General features: G+C 36.8%; 1 long non-coding RNA gene across 1 annotated transcript; it reads right to left on the bottom strand.

Annotated features, from left to right (window-relative positions):
• Nucleotides 1–1,850: 1,850 nt before the first annotated feature.
• Nucleotides 1,851–8,056, bottom strand: LOC127511419 (uncharacterized). Its single transcript, XR_007930107.1, has 3 exons — nt 7,947–8,056; nt 7,596–7,653; nt 1,851–1,916 (listed from the first exon to the last, which is right to left on the bottom strand). It is a non-coding gene; the product is annotated as an uncharacterized LOC127511419 (long non-coding RNA).
• Between the last annotated feature and the right edge of the window lie 599 nt (nt 8,057–8,655).

An 8,655-nucleotide genomic window follows, 5' to 3' on the forward strand; every position in this document is an offset into this window, starting at 1 on the left:
TAACTGAAAATGAGCAATACAGTTGTTACAGTATTTATTAAATGTTGTTAATTAAAATACAACTGTTCGTTGTTAGTTCATGTAAGCTCAGATCCATCTCAGATCCATTAAATAATAACACAACTTTTGATTTTAGTTCTGTCATGACAACTCTCGGATTGTTTGGCATGGTAATGGGTATGACGATGTTGATATGTTTGGTCTTGGCGGAATAGATCTGCTACGCTGCTGCTGCTTTTATTGCTGCTGCTGCTGCTGCTGCTGTAGAGCAAGTATGGGACTTGCTACTGCCAATACATACACGACACGCTGCTGTGAGCAAGTAAGACATGCTGCTGCTGTACAATATAGCGTACATGAATTACCCGTAGCAGATCTATACAGGTGGAGCTGGGGAAGGTGGAGGGTCTCTGAAGCGTGCTGCACTGCTAAGGCAAATGCTACTCATGTATTTGAAGATTGAGCATGCAAGCTCATTGGCTACTGATACAGCAGGAACCAATCATCTATGTCCTATAGATAATGATGTGATTACAAGCAGGTGAGTTAAAGGACCTATTAGCCTGCCCATTAGAGTTTCATGCCAGAACTTTGTATTAATACTGTACATTAGTGAATGTTGAAATTTTAATTAAATAAAATTATTTTTTCATTGTTAGTTCATGTTTACTAATGTAGTTAACTAATGTTAACAAATGGAACCTTTTTATAAAGTGTTAACTTGTTGACAGTGAGTTCAAACTTCAAACAAATCATTTTGATTAACTAATTCAGTAAAAAGATCCAGTTCAACAGAATGATTCATTTGTAAATTGGATCACATAGCCTCTCATGGACCACCACTCACAGTCCATTCACCGATTTTATAATGCAGTTTTCATGGTGGAGTTTGTAGAAAGTCTACACTTTCAATCTAATTGGCTAGTGTTATGCATTTTTTAAGAAATGTAGTGAGCCATTCTGCCTAGAAACAAAGATGCCAAGGTGCTACAATGAGTATTTCTGAGGAAAAACTAATCAAAGTTGCCAAAGTTTGCAGGGGGTCTTGCGGAATCATAGTATTGAAAGACCTTCACAGTTTTGTTTGTAAAATAAATATCCATGAGCAGAACCTTATATTCTTGTTTTGTTTTCTTAACTTGCTTGCTTTTTGTAGTTATTAATTTTAGATAAAATTTCTGAAAAATAAAGTGTATTAATTTTATTGGTGTTTTCTGTGGACTGACACAGCTATTTAATTACTGGAAGGTTTTTTTTTCTACACTGATGTATTATTGTGGCATCATGGCACATAAAAAGAAACTAAATGTGCTTATCCACTTTACATTTCGATCAGATAATCTCTTTCTGTCTAAGTGGGTGGTTCTTGGCAAGAAGAAGCTGAAAAGTGCATCAATCTGACAGTCAAAAGTCAGGTTAGACATCACTATAGCCTTAAAAGGTTCGGTATGGTCTGGGAACTCACAAACAGATAAACACACACATTGCTCATGTTAAGAGGCTTTTCACATAATATCATACAACCATAGTGGTCAGATGGCAAAGGTAACCGAATGACATTATCCCAGAGGGAGATACTGGTGAGCCGGGAGAAAGAAAGAGAGAGTTAAAAAGTGAAGAGGATAATAGAGACTATCCTTTGAGACTCTAACACACACATCAGGATCACAGGACCATCCCTTTTCCACCCAGCATGCTCTAGGGCAGCTTCATACTGAGGGCGTGGATGGCCAGGCCGATCTGTGCACAGGCCGAAATGTCAGAAGCTCTTTATCTACCACCCCCTCACTCATATATACTCCTACAAACTCTTTTCCCAGGGCTATAGGTGTACCTCTCTGCTATCTTCTATCCCTCCGTCTCTCTCTCATTCGGTTAAATGTCAATGGTGTGATCTGAGATTGTGTGCCTGAGGCCTGAGAAAAAGGGACAGAAGATGTGAGAATGAGACAATGAAGGAATGATGGGAACTCAACAGTTTACACAGACTGAGTAAATGTGTTGAATTAATGCCAAACGTGTTCAAAGAATATTTCGGCATAAACTTTATCACCACAGTGGTATTATCATATCATTAATGAAAAACTGAAACAAAAGCTATATTAAAACATTTTAACTGAAATAAAACATTGCATACCTGGGAAAAACAAACTAAAATATTTATTACAATACAATTAAATTTTATTTGTATAGCACTAATACATCAAAAAGCGTAGGAGACTCCAGGATTTTAAGCATCAGGTTATTACATCCTGACTTTATACTATATATCAGATTTCACTGAACATGTCAAGCAAATGAATAAGCTCATAAATGAATAAACTATATTATAATTAAAATGTTACTTTGCTTCTAAGAAATAAGCACAATATTAGTACCAGGTGAATGCACCTGCAGTAATGGAATGAGTCTTTTTAGTTTTAATGTGTGTGCTGGTGAAAAGAAAGGAACAGAGGAACGAACACCAGACTGCATTATTTTTTTCAGAAAATGCATGCTCTAGGGCAATATGTGTATATGTGTATTTTGTGCAGTATGTATGTATTATGCATGCTAATTGTTGCTCCTGGTACATTCTGTGAACAATTTCCTCCATCAAGGACAATAAAGAATGAATCTGAATCTGAAAATGACAGTTATCGTCCTTGGTGTGAACAAGCCTTTATGAGGATCCATGAACTATAACTAGTCTCAGCATTTTCTGTAGTGATTTGAAGGAAAGTCTGCAAAGTTCCCTGCAGAAAAAAACGGCTATAAAACCAGCCTAAGCTACTTTGGTGGTCTTATTTAAGCTATTCTCCCAGCCTAAACCAGCCTATCTGGCCTGCATTCCAGCCTGGCCTTATTTAGCTGATTTAGATGGGTGACCTGTTGGTCCCCCAGTGAGATGTACGCCTGTAAAACCAGTTAACAGAACAGTCTGAGAGACAAGCTAAGACCAACAGACCAGTTTAAGCTTGTTTATAGTCACCAAGAATATTAAATATTAAGGAACAGGTTAAATAAAAAAAAAAAGTTGAATATATAAGATAGCAGATAGATAAGATAGATTCTTGGGATTTAAAAATCAATATTGGTTCATTAATGCTAACAATGACAACAATTTACTAAAATCCTTTAGCACAACCTTTGCTTTTTTCACGTACAGACGACAATGTTGTCAAAATGATCCCCGTTCACAAAGTTCTGCAAAAACGACTAAAAACGCTGCATTATGCATGCCAGGCCAGTAGTTGGCGATGTAAAGAAACATTACACATCTATAGACTGAACACGTAATATGCATTCATTTTCACATTACATCATTTTAAAAAAAAATTACGTTTTTGTTGTTTACATGGAGACTATAACAGTATCATTTTTCAAAAACTTTGAAACCCGATTTCAAAAGCTTTTCATTGAATCAAAACGCCGTTGTCGTGTAAATGAACGGCCAAAATGCATAAAAAGTCTTTTGTTTTTAGTTGAAAAAAGTGGGTCTCTAATTGCGTGGACTATTCGTATTTACATGCAAAGGAGAACTTCTCAATAAATTTCAGCCTGATTCACAACATGTGCGTACGCACACAAATTTGTTCTTAACCTCGTTCTATTGTTAATGAATTGCGCAGCAAGATGCTCGAGCAATGCGAAGTGTGCCATCCTCAAAACAAGTTCAAATGCAAGAAACACCTTTTACACATGACCTAGATTACATAATATATTTAAGATCTATAGCTATGTATAAATTTAATTTTAATGCATTTATAACGGCACCAAGGGTATGATTTTTTGCGCATGAGTGGTTTCAGTTGTTCCTACATTTTTTCTTAAATTTAAAATAAATTTTAGAACTTAAGTTATTGATGAATCATGATTTGTTCGTGAAAACATTCGTAAGCAGATTTCACGCACAAATTTGTGCATATGTACAGTTAGTGAATGAGACCCAGTGTTGTGTAAACAGTCCCAAAAATCAGAATTGACGTTCACCACCCCTGGTATACAGCCGTAAATGAAATCATGACATTAATTTTAAATGTTTACATGTGACAAATGATGCATAATTCTCTTTTTCCACTCTACCGTCTATGATTCTCTAATTTATTATTTCACACGAGTGAGCCCACATATGTAGGTTAATTCTGCTTACATTAGCATTATTCATCTACAAGACACACACACAGATGCAGAAAACTGTGCAGTATGACAGCGATACATCTCAGACTTAAAAATGGGCCTTTGACACCGGGGCGGGCACTATGCTATCACTGCAGACTCAAAGCCCTGTTGGCATGGTAGCCAGCGCGCCAGTTTCACTGCAGAGCTGTAACATATGCGTGCACACAAATGCACACATTAGCTAATACTCTTTACATACTCCCATGACACTTAAAACAGCTTTTAGCTCTCTCTCGCCATCTCTTACTTGTTCATTTACTTGATATCTGTCACATTTAAATATGCGAACACAAAGCGTCGGGCAGGAAAGAGGCAGTTTAATTACCACAGAACTTTTTCCGGCGGCCTACTTTAGACAACTTCACATGCGTGTGGAGATGAGAGGGAGCGAGCAGGAGATAAAGGGAGATACAGGGTGGGAAAGAGAGATATAAGATGGATTAGTAGCGTCTCTAATGACTGAAGAGGGACTGTGGGTACAGTCTCTTGAGAATAGTGCTCTGGTGTTCTTCTTGTAAAGGACGATAGACTGTAGACACACAACACAGCAGTGACGATGTGAATTAATTTGTATATATGCTGACAATGAATATGAATCACAAGACGATGCTTGAGTGTAGGAGAGTTTCTGTATGTGTTTGAGAAAATCATTTTAAAGGAAAACTCTTTTGAGTTCTTACATTTGGTAAAAACCGTTTGGTAACAGCAAGCCTCACTGCAAATAGCCATTCTTAAACAGTATCTTTTTCTTGTTTTATTTACAGAAATGGTTCACCAAAAACGTGTTGAGGAGGATGTGGACAGACAATAAGTGAGGAGGAAGAAGTGAATAATGACAAAAACTGGCTAAAGAATCTACAACTGTCATCATTCAAAAACCATATTTTTGGTCTGTTCTTCACACAAAGCTTTGATATGGCTTTAGAGGGTTTGGAATACATAGCAAACAAGTCATATGGACCACACTAATAGTATTTTAATGGTAATTGTTCACCATCACTCTATGGAAAACAGCACCTTGGAATTCTGCATAATATCTCATTTTGTTTTCAAAAGTTTTCATTTTGTTTTGCTTTTCTTATATATGTAAAATTTGCTTCTGAAATTAAATTGGTTGTAAGGATGAGATATTTTCTACATGACAAAGATATTGATTGATAGAATAAGATTTTTGCAGTGCTCTAGACACCTACGGTATTTTACATACATGCACACACAATCACACTACCTCATGCACAGGACGGGTGGGATGTGCCCCCACCACTTTTCGCCAGGGTCAATATTGTCTCCACCACTTTTTAAAACATCTCGCGGCCTGGACGTCTCTAATACAAAGGAAGCATCTACAACAGACTAGCAGAGTATTTATTTTGTTCATATGTGTTAAATAAAAGGTGATCTGGAACGCGTTGTTTTTGAAATCATGCTGAGTGTTTGTTGCTGCTGTTATCAGTGGCGGAAGTCAAGAGTGTTCTCTTGTGGCTTGTGCACAGTCTTCACACAGACGAGAGCTTCTATTCGTTCCAGTGATGTGAAATCACAAAACAAAATGCACACAAACATGTCCCTGCTCTTGATATACAATCACTGATGAAAATCTTTATTTATTTATTTTTTCCTCATTAAAACTAAACTGTACGAGGGCGGATTTGAACCCAAAACCTCTAACACGCATCAGAAAAGTTCTCCAGTGGTTTAAACGCAATTTTATGAAGTGACGAGAGTGCTTTGTTTGTGCAAAAAAAAAAATAAATAAATAAATAATTTACCACTTTATTAACAAAATATTCTAACGAGCATTCACGAGAGCACCACGACGCATGCGTGTTGTGTTGACGCGAGAGCAGACATTGTTGCGTGAACGTGCGTTGCATAAAATTGAGGTTAAACCTCAATGGATTACTTTAATGATGTCTTTGTAGCAGACAAAGTCTCACGCCACAAAGATTTTCCCCGACACCACTGGCTTTGGTGGATTATGTCTGTAGTTTATTAAAGTCCCCCTGTAGTCAATGATTTTATCCCTTAAAACTTATCTTTGATCACCAAAATGACATATTTAAACTTTTTTCCTGTGAAAAAAAAAAAATATTCATGCCTTAAAATAGCTTGAATGTAATTCTAGAGCCTTGCTTAATTTAGTATATGCAGAACCATGAATATGCAAATTAGCCCTGCCTCCACTCACTCACACCAGCTCAGAGTTCCACTCGGTCAACTTTACTGTAATAAATGCTGCACAATGGCAAGTGGAAATACTGAATCAGAAGTAGTTGACGAGTGAATTACACAGGCTCATCTAGAAGTCTATGTATGAAAATGATAATGCATTTCTCGTCCGACACATAACGGTAATTAATATGATTAGCCTTTTGCTTGACTATGTTATCAAACAGCTGTTAATGTGTTGCTAATGTTACACAAACCATTTTCATGTTCGCCATCTCAGAGATGCATGAATGAGATGCGAGTTTAATGTAAACAGCCCCCTGCAAACATTCTTGTTAATTCGCTTCAACCTTTTTAAACTTTATTAATGATTATTTTATAGAAGGATTAAGTGGTGTGTAAGAAATTGTAAGCAAGCAGAGTATGGCTGTTTATAAAGCAAGCAGTGCCCTCTGCTGTTAAAAACTAAGCCCGCCCGCACGTTGACGTGATTAATTACAAGATAGTTTGTGAGGTAAGAAACACTGCCGATTTCAATCTGCGTCTTTTTTTCACTGCAGTTTAAAGGAGAAAATACTCAACAAAAATTACATACAACACATCTTTCTGACACACATTAAATAAAACAAATATAACTTCAATATAATAAACTATCTTTCTCTCTCTTTCTCTAGACAGATAGATAGATAGATAGTAGGGTCGGGCAAATACATCGATTCTCACACAATGATTCTGGACCGATTCTGATATTTTCTCTCTCTCGAATCAATTCTGAGCTTAGTTTTTTAACAGCAGATGATGTTCTAGGCTAGTTTTTAACCGCACACTCAAATGCTCACGAAGAAGAGTGCTGGACAGCGATCGTGCATTCGGCTGAGTCATGTAAGTGGTTAAATATACTTGAACCTTGGCTCAGAATGCTTTTGTGATGCAAGATTAATGTAAACAAAGCCCACTGCGAACACCCTTGTAATTCGCTTCAACCTTTTCGAACATTATGAATGATTTTTTTTTAATGGTTTAAGTGTAAAGAACTGGAAGCAAGCATGATACATGTTTATAAAGCACGTAGTGCCATCTGCTGTTAAAAACTAAGCTCAGAATCGTTTCGAGAGAATCGCTCTAGATTCTTTCTATCGCAAATCGATGTATTGTCGCAGCCCTAAAAGCTAGATAGATGGATGGATATCAATCACACTTTGAAAATACAAACAAATGACAGATATTAACGTATAGTGGTAATGTTTTTGTTGCAACTGACATACCTGCAGCAGTTTATTAAAGGCAGGCCAGGAATTAACACGCATCGCAAAACTGTGGTCTCTGGAGGAGTGTGAGAAGAAAGAAAAGTGAACATAGCAACCATTCCAAGTACACACGTGGCTACAAATACACAATTTTAGACATAAGAAGACAATATACTTTGGCAAAATCAACTCCATGATATTTTTTGAGCGTAATCAACCCTTTAAATTATATTTAAAAACCAATATTACCTACAAAAAAAACCCCCCGCCGTTTAAAATGGAGCGTGGGCGGCAGCTTTAAACGGCTCACAAAGAGCTCATTAGCACAAAACTCTGAATATACTCATAAATAACGACATTCAAACACACCAAGTGACTCAATCCGCCATTAAAACATGTCATCCACCGATATTGATGAAAATCTTGACTTAATCTGTTATATTTTGTATTATTACTACAGAGCTCATTTGCAACACATCCATTTTGCTCAAGTCCAAAGCTGTTAACGCGTCGAGTTCAAGTTCAGCAAGTGGAAATGACGTCACTCAAACATAAACCTCAATATATTATTTTAAAACATAAATGAACAATTTTCCCATACTCTTATAAGGATATGAACAGCAATATGTGCACAGAGACAAAAAAATAGAAATAGATCATTTTTAGGGGGTGGGGGATGATTTGAAGTTTGCTGGAATGGTCACAAAACTCAAAACACTACATCTTTACTACCTTTCTGTTGCCTGAAAGTGGTAGTTGTGTAAGTTGAGAGACAGAAAGCTCTGAGATTTCATTAAAAAAATCTTCATTGCATTCCGAAGATGAAGGTGTAAGGATGAAACTATCACAAGCTCACAAGTGTCCATAAACATAAAAGTGTCCAAGTGTTCTCTTGAAATTAATTTCTGCAAATGTTATTACACACTCTCTCTCTCCTGTCCCACCCACTTTTTAAAACTAATTTACTGCTGCTCATGCATGTGATAACGCACATACTTGCACCTTTCTGGCAGCAGTTCTGTTGTCCTCAATTGTAATGTCTAATGAAGTCATTAAGGCTCCTTCTGAGTGTGTTTAT

The sequence above is a fragment of the Ctenopharyngodon idella genome, chromosome 1 (assembly GCF_019924925.1).
Source record: "Ctenopharyngodon idella isolate HZGC_01 chromosome 1, HZGC01, whole genome shotgun sequence".
Taxonomy (NCBI): Eukaryota; Metazoa; Chordata; class Actinopteri; order Cypriniformes; family Xenocyprididae; genus Ctenopharyngodon; species Ctenopharyngodon idella.